Consider the following 12,500-nt stretch of genomic DNA (forward strand, 5'->3'; position numbering starts at 1 on the left):
CAAGGAATATCTGAAGCACATATAATTGGATATCGTAAGAGGGACATCACATACTCCAACCCCTTGTGCAAAAGCCCAACTTCAAAATATAGAACAGGCGATTATACATTTGGTGAATAATGTGTGTGTAATTTCATGCGCTCAATACCACCTCTTTAGGATCCACGCCAGACGATATACCATAATCAGAGTTATTACGTAATCAGAGATCAGCGAAGCATTAAACGGGGTGAAGGAAAACCTCCCTTTTGCCGGTGCAACATAAAACACTTTTAACCACCTGCAGTCACTGGATCTTAAGTCTTTCGGTTCGAACAGCCAATTGCTCAGACACAAAAATCTCTTAATTAAGTAATTAAGAAGATGGAAAAGAGAGGAGGTGGGAGACAGGGAGACATAATGGCGTAGTTTGGGTGCGAAAAGCGAGAGGAAAAAATCCCGGGATTAACTGAGAAAAAAGATATCAAATGGATTTAAAATGGCGTGATATCCTTGCTAATTGGCCCTCCAAATTCGTTTTGATTGAACCTCTCTCTCTCTCTCTCTCTCTCTCTCTCTCTCTCTCTCTCTCTCTCTCTCAATATTTCTTAAAAAGGATGGCAATCTTTATCTATTGCCATAGAATAAATCAAGAAAACAATTTTCTATTTTCTCACAACGGATTCTGGTAATAAAAGAAATCAACATAAAAAAGAAGCTTGACCATCTCGCTTCGTCAGAAAGCTAGATACGCAAGCGCCCCAACAGAAAATGCTGCCAACTGAGGAAAGCAAATAAGGAAATGTCAAATAAATCATATATAAATATGGAATGAAAAAAGGTAAAACATTTGGTTTGTTTTCAATTAAATATTCAGACCTAAATAAACAGAACCAAAGAATTGTAAGGAGGGTATAGTGGGTGTGCGCGAGGGTGATGGTTGATGGGTGATGGGAATGAATGGGGTGAGGGCACGTGAATGGGTAAAGAGATAACAAAGGTTGTGTAAAGGTGTGAGGGCATGGAGCCAGATGAAAGGTTGGGTGGATCTACACTGGTGATTGGCAAAGTTGTGTGTGTGTATATATATATATATATATACACACACATATATATATATATATATATATACACACACACACACACACACATATATATATATATATATATACACTAGTGTACACAACCTGTCCAAAATGAAAGATGAATATTTAGATAAATATGCAGATCCACTCATCCCATTTCAGCAGGGTAAGGCTACTTCCTCTGCCTACCTCCAAACCGAGGGAGGAGAAGAGCGAGCATGACCGAAAAGAAATATATATATATATATATATATATATATATATACAAAACAATTGTGATTTATTTTATGAGGGAGTTTTTTTATTTATTCGCCGCACAGTCGTTTAAGGTGTTATAAAAGTTTGAAAGATTGAGAGAAAAAATAATATTTTCTAGGGATATTTAAATGTTGCAAAAATATTTCCCTATTGGGGAAAATGTTGTATAGATTTAGACAGAATCTGCTGTTATTGTTTGTTTGGGACTTTCATTACAATGGGAGGTTGGTTTATGACATTCAGAGATGCTTTGAAGTAAAAAAAAAACCTCTTGTTATAACACTACTGACCCTCGAGGTTCTCTCTCTCTCTCTCTCTCTCTCTCTCTCTCTCTCTCTCTCTATTATAATTTACTTGAATATAAGACACTCGCTTCCTTAAAAACATACTGCGCTTGACATAAACGAATATGAAATGCTAATTAGAAACGATTAATGTAATCACTTTTGCACTAATGAAGATGAATAGGATATTTCATTTAATTATGGTTCTTTCAGATTGTGGACATCTTTAATCTTTTTTCAAGTTAAATTTCGAAAAGGGATATATATATATATATATATATATACATATATATATATATATATATATAGACTTGCACTCCTCTGTTCATTTATTCATGTTATTTTTGTTTTAAATATATATATATATATATATATATATATATATTTATATAACATATTTATAAATAACTGTACACTGATTTAAATGCGTCAAAATATCACTAGTTTTTTATCCCTTACAATGAAGGTTAAAAATTCTACTGATTGACGTTTTGTAACTGAAAGACCTCGTGAATCAAAAGCCCAACGTCCGGCACAGAAGATTTTTCATGCCGTAAGGTTCTCTGGGTTCCAGTGGAATTCCAATTTTTATTCTTGAGAATTCCACAATAGAGCAAACTACCGGATGCTGGAGCAAGGTATGGAGGGAAATTCCCTTGGCCAGAAGAGTTGGACCTATAAAAAGGAATTTTTTTTCAAAGCTTGAGTATGCGTATATTGAATTTCTGGCAGGAGAGAGAGAGAGAGAGAGAGAGAGAGAGAGAGAGAGAGAGAGAAAAGCAATGATTATTTTCTCTTCATACTTGCAAGGCCATTTTCCATTTTACAACTGTGATATATATCTGATCAATTTGCATTGTAATATTTTGTTCCCCTTAACTCCTCTGCTCGCTATATCATTGTGGATTTTCTTTGTTTCTGAAACTTCACCCTATTTATAAGATAAGGAGCCTACAGGTCTACTTGCCAAGTCATCTACATCCCTTCCCATTGACTCCATGGTCCTAACTCTGTGGAGAGCGGGCTTGGACACTGATTACATGTAAATAAGATCAGTCTCTGCCATTCATGTTCTGCCTTTAAACCCTTAAAACCCATTTTGATTACAAGTCATCTTTTTTTTTCTGCCATCCAGACATCACGAAGCATTATTATTTTTTTTTTTCCTACAGACATTGAATCGATTTTTTCTTCTATCTTTTATTCGATGTTTTTCCCCAAGTAATCTAAATGAAAGCTACAAACCTTCAGAACTGAAAAGCTGTTGACCATAAAGTATAAATCAATTTGCTTTCAGTGTTGATAAAGTACTGAATATTCTAGTAGGGCCAGTGCCGTCAGTCCAAAGTTTCATGAAACGAGGCATATATAGTTTCCATGTCCATGGCGTGTTTTGAGCATTAAAAGGTTAATTTTGTTTTTCTGGGGGGGGGGGGGGGGGTTGTTTGTGTTTGTGGAGAGGTTATGTGTTATTTTTATGAGTATGTGTTTGCTGGTCGTAAACTTCCTTTGTCAGTTTTACTTATCAGTGAACATATCACTAAATAATTAAGTGATACTCGCATATAAAACCAATCTTGCTTTCCTATTGACTTTTGAATTACAGTAATTAAAATAAATATAGAAATAAAAAAAGGGTAACATACTTTTCTATTGAGTTTTGAATTAGGAGTAATTATGATCAATAAAAAAAAATCATATTCAACGAACAGGCACCTTAATTGGTGAAGTATTACCGACCATATGAAAGAATAATAATCTCATTAGAAGAACAAAATTAATTAGTGAAACTCATAGTCCGATGGTTGAAATAAAAGAGCGTTGTCTAGCCAGACCCTTTCTGAGATCTCCACACGCGTAAGGTCCAAGGCTTTATCTTTACTATGTATTGCTTATAGGTTTATGAGGCGTTTTATGTTGTTCGTTAATTGCTGTCTATGTTTTTGTCTTTTTCTTGTTTGTGTGTTTTGTATGTTATAGGTCTACGGTTTACTGCTGTTTTGTTTGCCGTATAAACATATGAGTGTGTACAGTATATACAAACATATATAGCCTAAATATGCAATTAAATGACTAACAGAACTACCCAAATTAGAATAGGGATGAAAGTCATTAGTATGCTTCGTTGATACCGGGTTTTATGGTCGATATATATATATATATATATATATATATATATATATATATATATATATATATATATATATATATATATATGTGTGTGTGTGTGTGTGTGTGTGTGTGTGTGTGTGTTTTCAAAAAGGCCCATAAAAGAAACACAGGAACTATGAATATATCACACTATATTTCGGTCAATAAACATCGACCCTCTTCAGGATGTAAAGAGGGTCGATGTTTGTTGACCGAAATATAGTGTGATTTATTCATATTTCCTGTGTTTCTTTTATGGGCCTTTTTGAAAACATGTTAAACTGTTCGATTACAGTTATAAGTAAGACATATATATATATATATATATATATATATATATATATATATATATATATATATATATATATATATACTGTATATATATATATATATATATATATATATATATATATATGTATATATATATATATATATATATATATATATATATATATATATATATATATATATATATATGTATACATATATACATATATATATATATATATATATAAATATATATATATATATATATATATATATATATATATATATATATATATATAAACATATGTATATATATATATATATATATATATATATATATATATATATATATATATATATATATATATATATATATATATATATATATATATATATATAAACATATGTATATATATATATATATATATATATATATATATATATATATAGATAGATAGATAGATAGATAGATAGATAGATAGATAGATAGATAGATAGATAGATAGATAGATAGATATATATATATATATATATATATATATATATATATATATATATATATATATATATATATATATAGATAGATAGATAGATAGATAGATAGATAGATAGATAGATAGATAGATAGATAGATAGATAGATATATATATATATATATATATATATATATATATATATATATATATATATATATATATATATATATATATAGGCTAGACTTCAGTTAGCACAAGTGTAGTTAGGTCTCAAGTGTTTTTGTTTACACGATTTATTACTCTGATAGATAAATCCGATGGTAAAATCGGTGAAACTCCAACAATAAGAAATATAACATAAAAAAAAGAACTCTACAATCACATTAACAAAAAACAAAAACAAAAGGGAAGTCCCAAAGTCACACTTACACACACTACTTCTTTACACTGATATGGGAGGCTATGCCAGTCGAGGGTTAAATATTAACATAATCCAATAGCCAACGCATTACTAAAGTCAAAGTAAAACCAACTTAAACTCACACTATCCCAGTAAATATAAAATATAATTTATATGAATTAATTTCTTTCGAAACAATAATTACCGAAGTGCTGCCATTAAAACTCCGTAACTTGACACAATGTTGTACAGCATTTGACAAATGAAAAAAAAGCCTTACGCCAAAATCAGTCTGTACCTTTTGAACACCAATTGGACACATTACTCAAAAATATACTCTATATAATGACACCTTTACATCATCTGTTACATCTTAGTTCGTGGTAGACTGCGCATTTAATAACAACCGAAGCTAAAATTTTGACTCAAAAGTATATTGAATATGATCATCATTACAGAGCTCCTCAATATAAATGAAAAAATTATTTGCCAAAATAATTCTTATCAGAACCTTACTTTCACACTTGATGTACAATAAACATGCACACTTGATATATAATGAACGTAAACATTTAATGCACAATAAATATCAACGAAACTACAATGTCAATTATGAAGCGTACACGAAACAAATATAATGTGCAATAAACAAACATAAGTACAATGTTCATCATGGAACATAAACAAAACAAATGAAATATACAGCATAGTAAGAGCTAGGCTCTCCGGCATAGAATACCCCTGAAACACTAAGCTATCCACAAATTCTTAAATTGAGTATCAATTAAGCATAGTATGATAGGAAACGCCATTGGAACGTTTTCCATCTTTATCCAACTTACAAGTATCCGCTTTACGCACTAAACCTTCAACGGATGGAAATAACTCTACAAAACGAGCTAACTGCCAACAATCTCGAGGGGAATTATCTTCCTTAATAATGACAATATCACCTACAGACAAAATGTCAATGTCGAGCATTCCATTTTTGAAGCTTCTGTAATAGCAATAGATACTCATTCCTGAAACGAGCCTAAAACCTGTATCCCATGACATCTTTTGCGTATGTCCATAGCATTATCTCAAAATTCTATGTTGGGTAAAACAACAACTTAGCCTTCATCGTGAGAAAGTGATTTGGAGTTAGAGGAACCAATGTTGGATAATTCAAGTTCTCCACACACAAAGCACAATTATTAGCAATGCCAGATGACTCACACAAGTAAGTCCTCTAACCATCCTAATCAAGCTGAGAAACATGATTTGACAATATCACAGACAAATTACTCCTTGTAGTCCTGATCTAAAGCTCCCAAGAGCCTGTTATATGACTTACCATGGGCAAGTTAAAATTGAACTAAAAATTGCAATCTTGATCGAGTAGAAATTCACCGACTTTACCTGCTTCAAAATCCTTTGCACCAACAAAATTCGTAGCATTAGCACACCTAAACATCCTGAAATGCCACGGATAGGTATAAATCGTCTTAGAGCATTGATGAAAAAATCTCTGGAGAGAGAATCTGCAACTTCCAGGTGCACAGCACTTAATACATAAGCACGAACAAGACAATATCTCTTAACCTCTTTCCTGCCTGGTTTAACAACATATGGTCTAAAATAGTTGCATGCACAAAACCAGAAACATGGAGAGGTATTTACTGGATCCTTTGGAAGATCCCTCATTTTCTGATCCACGAGTTTTCCTCTATTCCTTATACAGGCAGCACATTTCAAAATAAAACGAGCAACTACTGAACTGGCATTTATAATCCAAAAAACCCTGAAATCAAACTACATTACAAGTGAAACCATTTCCCTGGTGAGCGTCTTTTGAGTGACAGTAATCCATAACTAAACACGTAAAATGACCTATATATAATACTACTAGATATTTTTCATCATTACTATAAGATCACTATGAGATAAGCTATCACCTAATCTCAAAGGACCATTGTCATTTAAGAAACAGTCAAAGTGGTGAAGTTTGCTAAACTTACTTATGCTACACTTTTCTTTCAGCTGATCAAGCTCTAAATGAAAGAATGGATCTTGGGGGAATTGCATAATTATAATTACTGCTTCCTCTATATCCTCAGAAGTAACACTTTCATATAGAGACACCTTACCACATGAAACTTTATTTCGCTAAGATCGTGCAATTTTGAGACAATCCAGCAGTTTTCTCCAAGCAAAGACAGGATGTAAAATGCATAGATTCACTCTACAATCCTAAATTCTTGGCTTGCAGAGACGTGCTTAGAGCTGACACATACTTTTTTACTTTAGAATCACCGGAATATACCACACAAGTTTATTGGCTCAACAATGATTCTGGAACAAAGTCTGGCACCTACAAAAAAGAGGGACCTCTGAACCATGTTACATCTTTCAAGTCTCCAAACAAAAGTACCATGTGATGCAATAGCTGCAGGATTTTTATCACTGCTAACAAACACCCCCTCAGGAGTTGATGACAGGTTTCTTTATCAGTTGGACACGATTGACTACAAGCACATAAAACCATTTAGCCTTATCATTGTAACCAAGAACTACCCGACTATCAGTATAATAGAAATTCTTGACACCTGGGTAGTTGAACTTTTTGTTGAAAATGCTACTAATCCTAACTGACAATATCATAGCTGTTGACTCTAACCTTGCGAGTGGAATCCGTTTCAATTGAGCAACTCTAGCTTTAAAAAGAAAAAAAAAAGTGAGACATGCACCCATCTAAGAATATCAAACAAGAACACATAAGAACACTGACCATACACCAATGTGTAAGCATCACAAAAGTGATGAAGCTCCACTGAAATGACTTTCGAAAAATCACGAGGCTTGATACATCTATCTTTCTTCACGTCATGTAAATGCCAAATTGCGGTCTTCCACTCAAGCCATTTAGACTCTTTTTGAGTTGACAGGAGAGTCCCAATCATTATCTTAACTGTATGACTCTCGCAGGATTTGCTTGCACTGAAGATTGGAGGGCGACACAAACCCTAGTGGATCAAATACCGAAATGCTGGTTCACAGGATACTTTAGCGGGACAAAGTCTTTTCTATTAATAGCACCTTGAATTGAAAACAATCCACCAAAACTGACCACTTAATACCCAAACATGCTCTACTAAATTGTCAGAATTGTTAAAATGAAGGCTTTGAAACAAATGACAATGATCTTCTATAGGTATTAACTTTAAAACCTTTGTCGAGTTTGAACAAAACTTATGTAACCATATCTCATGAAGGGAACAGAGTCTTTGTGTATTTCTCCTAAGTTCAATAGCATCTGAAGGTTTAGAAACTGAAGTAAGATCATCGTCAACATAGAACTCTTTACAAATAACCTCTGCTACCTTTTACCCAATACAGGCTCACCATCATCTGCCTCCTTCTTCATGCCAAAATTTGCATAACCTGGTGATGACACTACCGAACAAATGAACAGTCATTCAAAATGTTTGGCTCGCTAGAAAAATTTCCCTTTTCATACCACAAAAACCTAAGATAATTTCTATGCTCTTACTTCTCTTTAAACTTATAAAACATTTTCTCATTGTCACAACAAATTGCAATAGATGCTTTGCAAAAACTGCACAAGACTCTATATAAATAGTTCATTAGATGAGAGCCCTTAAGCAACTAATCATTGATTTAAACTCCATTACAACGAGCATTGCAGTCAAAAACAACTGTGACTTTGCATGGTTTTTTGAAGTTATAAACAGCCATGGAGTGGAATATAAAAACAACCTTCACTAACAATATCTGGTTGAGGAACTTTTGCATAGCCTCATTCAAGCATAACATTCATGAATCATATGTACTGATCATACAACAATTTGTCCCTTTCCAAGTGTTTAATAAGAAAGCACAACCCTCACAGCATTAGACATGCAATATGAAAAAGATGGATCATCTCTTCTAAAACGCAAAGGCATAACAAACCGTACCGATCCAGACAAAGACAAGTTATCCTATAAAATGTGGAAGAATTTACGATCTTCTGCAGACAGTTTTACAGTATCAGTTTCCAATTCAGTGAAGTCTTTTCAAGTATCTTGATAAGATTAGAAGGGAAAACTTCTTTAATTTTTTACCTCAAAGAGAAATGAACCACAGACTCTGGCAAACGATCATGATTCTTAGATATTAAAACAACATGAGAAGCTCTAAAGTCACAATCATCTGATTCACATTCGGTAGAAATGGTTCCAATAATAGTATAACCTAAAATACTTCACTGTGCATAAAAACTATCTCCTGATGGTGGAATAACCTCTAAAGGAACAAAAGCCTTTGCGCAATTATAGCCAATTAGCAACATATGTCTTAATTAGATTTTACCAATACCAGTTTTTGTCAGAAACAATGAAGATGTGGCCAATCATTAACCGTATATGGTGAAGGTATATGACTGCGATTAGCTGGCATAATTTTATGAGTATATGCCTCTGGTAAACTCAAAAAAACTGTACCATTGGAACCTTCCACATATAAACCACCTATCCTTGAACTCTCAACCAGTTTATCCTTAGCAAACATTGTTCTCAGCAACAAATTTACTCCAGGACCACTAATATTCAGTTCTTGAGCAGTTTTATCTAAGATAAATGTAGATTCACTCTGACTGTCCAGCAAATAATAGACCAAAACATCACGATGAGTCTCACTCATGATCTAACCACACTGAAACAGTCATTGAACTAAATTGCTGTCCATGCCAACTACTCAAAAAGCTTTGAGAAGTTATTGGCTTAATCACTGGTGCATACACATGCAAATCATTAGTCTTTTAGAAATTGGAAGAAGTCTCCTCACTCTAATGGAACACAGTTGGAGGTCTTTTTGTCTGACAGTCTCTAAAAAATAATTTGCATTGACAATCCATAGTCACATGACCTAGGCGTAAATACCCATAGCAAAGTTTCTTCTCCAAAACAAACTTACTCCACTCATCATAGGCCTTTATGTGAGCTTAGGACAAAAATCTAGATAGTGAGCTTCACTGCAGAACAAATTATTTACAGGTTCCTTTCTTTTTATTTGTCAGTATAATTAGTCTTCGACTGCCCAGTTAATTAAACTCGAATAGAACGTTTTTGAAGCATTCACCTTGTATTTCAGTTTGTCACTTAGAAAAATATTCTTCAAAGACTGAGATGACGTAGTAGGATTATATGCGACATCAGCTTCTTTCGACAGAAAACTATCGAAGTCAATAAATGAAGGAATAAAATTTTACTCCCTCATACTCTGTTTCACTATATAATCCCAATGATTTACAATCCAATCTGACAGAACACATAATATCTGATTTTATTACGCATAATTCATGGCAGCAAAGTTTCCTCATATACCTGTTTTTTTTTTTTTTTAAAGCAAGAAATTGAAAAAACAACTTCCCAATTGATCGAATTTGTGAAACATCGCAATTATCACCCAAATAAAACAATAAAATTCCGTTTTCTTCTTTGTGCCATGTTTTCTTCGCACGTTATTAAAAAAAAAAAAAAATAGGCTCTCTGAACCAAATATTTCATATATTTCACGTTTATGAATCTACTGCCTAGACCTGCCACTCACAAGAGCTTCCCTAGATACCCCGGGATCAACACTTTTTCATAGTATAGTAAAAGGCTCGGTGGAATGAATATTGGTCCTTGTTAGTTAGTTAGTTAGTTAAAGCCATTGACGAAAACTTTTCATTCGTCAGAGCATTTGAGAATTATGTTTATGGCTGCTACGGAACAGTTCTATTTGATTAAGGGTAATAAAATTCTATTCCACGTCTCGTGGCTAATAATTTCTACTTTTCTATAGTTTGAGTTTATAGCGGTGAATAAATCGAAATATGGAGTAAAATCAATAGAGAAAAATTATAAACCAAACCGAAGATACCAAAATGACGAAATGCAAAGTGAGTCAAATTGAAAATAAAAGGATAAATCTTTCATGTAGATTAGATTTTTACAAGCTTACGTCCTTTTCTCCATCTCTTTTTCTTTCTCGAACTTTCTTAATCAATCGAGATAGAAGGACTTTGATTAACTAGTTCCCTTCCTTCTTCTTAAGCGTCGCATCTCAACTCGGGTAAAGTACAACAAAATAAGGCCACCAAAGAGTAAATGGAATTTCGAGTTATAAACATTATTTTGAGATGATTTTTTTTCCAGATTCCAAAGATTCATTTATTTATTGGGAATTACTATCATGCGTAGCCTTCCTTTTGTGTGTGTGTGTGTGTGTGTGTGTGTGTGTGTGTGTGTGTATGTGTGTGTGTTTTATTAAATTTATTTCAAGTCGCTTAATTTTTCCGGATTTTTCATAATTATTATTATTATTATTATTATTATTATTATTATTATTATTATTATTATTATCAATTATTATTATTATTATTATTATTATTATTATTATTATTATTTATTATTATTATTATTATTATTAGTTTCCGAAGACCTGAAACACCAATAAACTGACAGTTAATCTAACATTTCCTCTTCACGAACAATAAAAGTAAAGTCTAAATACTGTAGATGTTTTGTATCTTTTTCTTCCGTGGTTTGGAGGAAGGGCAACAATTTATGTCTCTCGGAAAAGCTTTGCCGGATTTCAAACGGTGATTAGTCTTTTGAACTTTTCACCTCTCTTGATTCTGGTTGGCATAAGGTTTAGAGAAAAAATTTGATGAAAGAATTCTTGTGAAATTAATAGCCTAGTAAAATGGTGTAAATAAGGGTTGATCCTCTGTTATTGGGGATTTGATGAAGAGATTATTAATATAATATAAAACATACAGAAGACTTTCAGAATGATAACTTTTGATTAACTGGAATATATATGATATATTTAATGTGAATATCAATCAAGGGACAAGAATTGCAAATGCTATCTGAATGACTAATAAATACTCAAAAGTAAAGTCTAAATATTTCCGTAATACAGCACACACGCACAAACACACACACAGACACATACAGATTCCACCCATTCCAGCTATCTCCCCTTTTCCTGACCACAACTACACAGTGGTCCGGATATTCGTGGGAGATTATCATTTCCAAGTGAACCTTTCGGGTAACCCCTCGCACCACGTTGTAATACTCACTCTCCTCCACTATTTGATGGACAGGGAGAGACCAAATATTCATACGTTGGTAATGAGGCTCAAAGTGATAGGATATATATATATATATATATATATATATATATATATATATATATATATATATATATATATATATATATATATATATATATATATATATATATATATATATATATATATATATATACCATAGTTCCCATGGATACTACCGCTACACTTGGCACGCCGCATTTGAGAATTAATCTTGCTCCTACAAGTACCAAAATAAAAAACGACGCTAACCCCAAAACAGTATCTCATTTCCTAACCGCGGTATTCTCTGACTATGAGTGGTGCTGCCACTAGCCAAATCAGGTGATTTGGAATTTACACCAAGGAAAAAAAATATTAAAAAAAAAGAAAATAAAGTAAAATATAAAGCAGAAACACACCCTGTCACTAATACAAAACCATCATAGTGGAACTGCTTTTGTCAGAGAGTTA

The sequence above is a fragment of the Palaemon carinicauda genome, chromosome 29, assembly GCF_036898095.1.
Source record: "Palaemon carinicauda isolate YSFRI2023 chromosome 29, ASM3689809v2, whole genome shotgun sequence".
Taxonomy (NCBI): domain Eukaryota; kingdom Metazoa; phylum Arthropoda; class Malacostraca; order Decapoda; family Palaemonidae; genus Palaemon; species Palaemon carinicauda.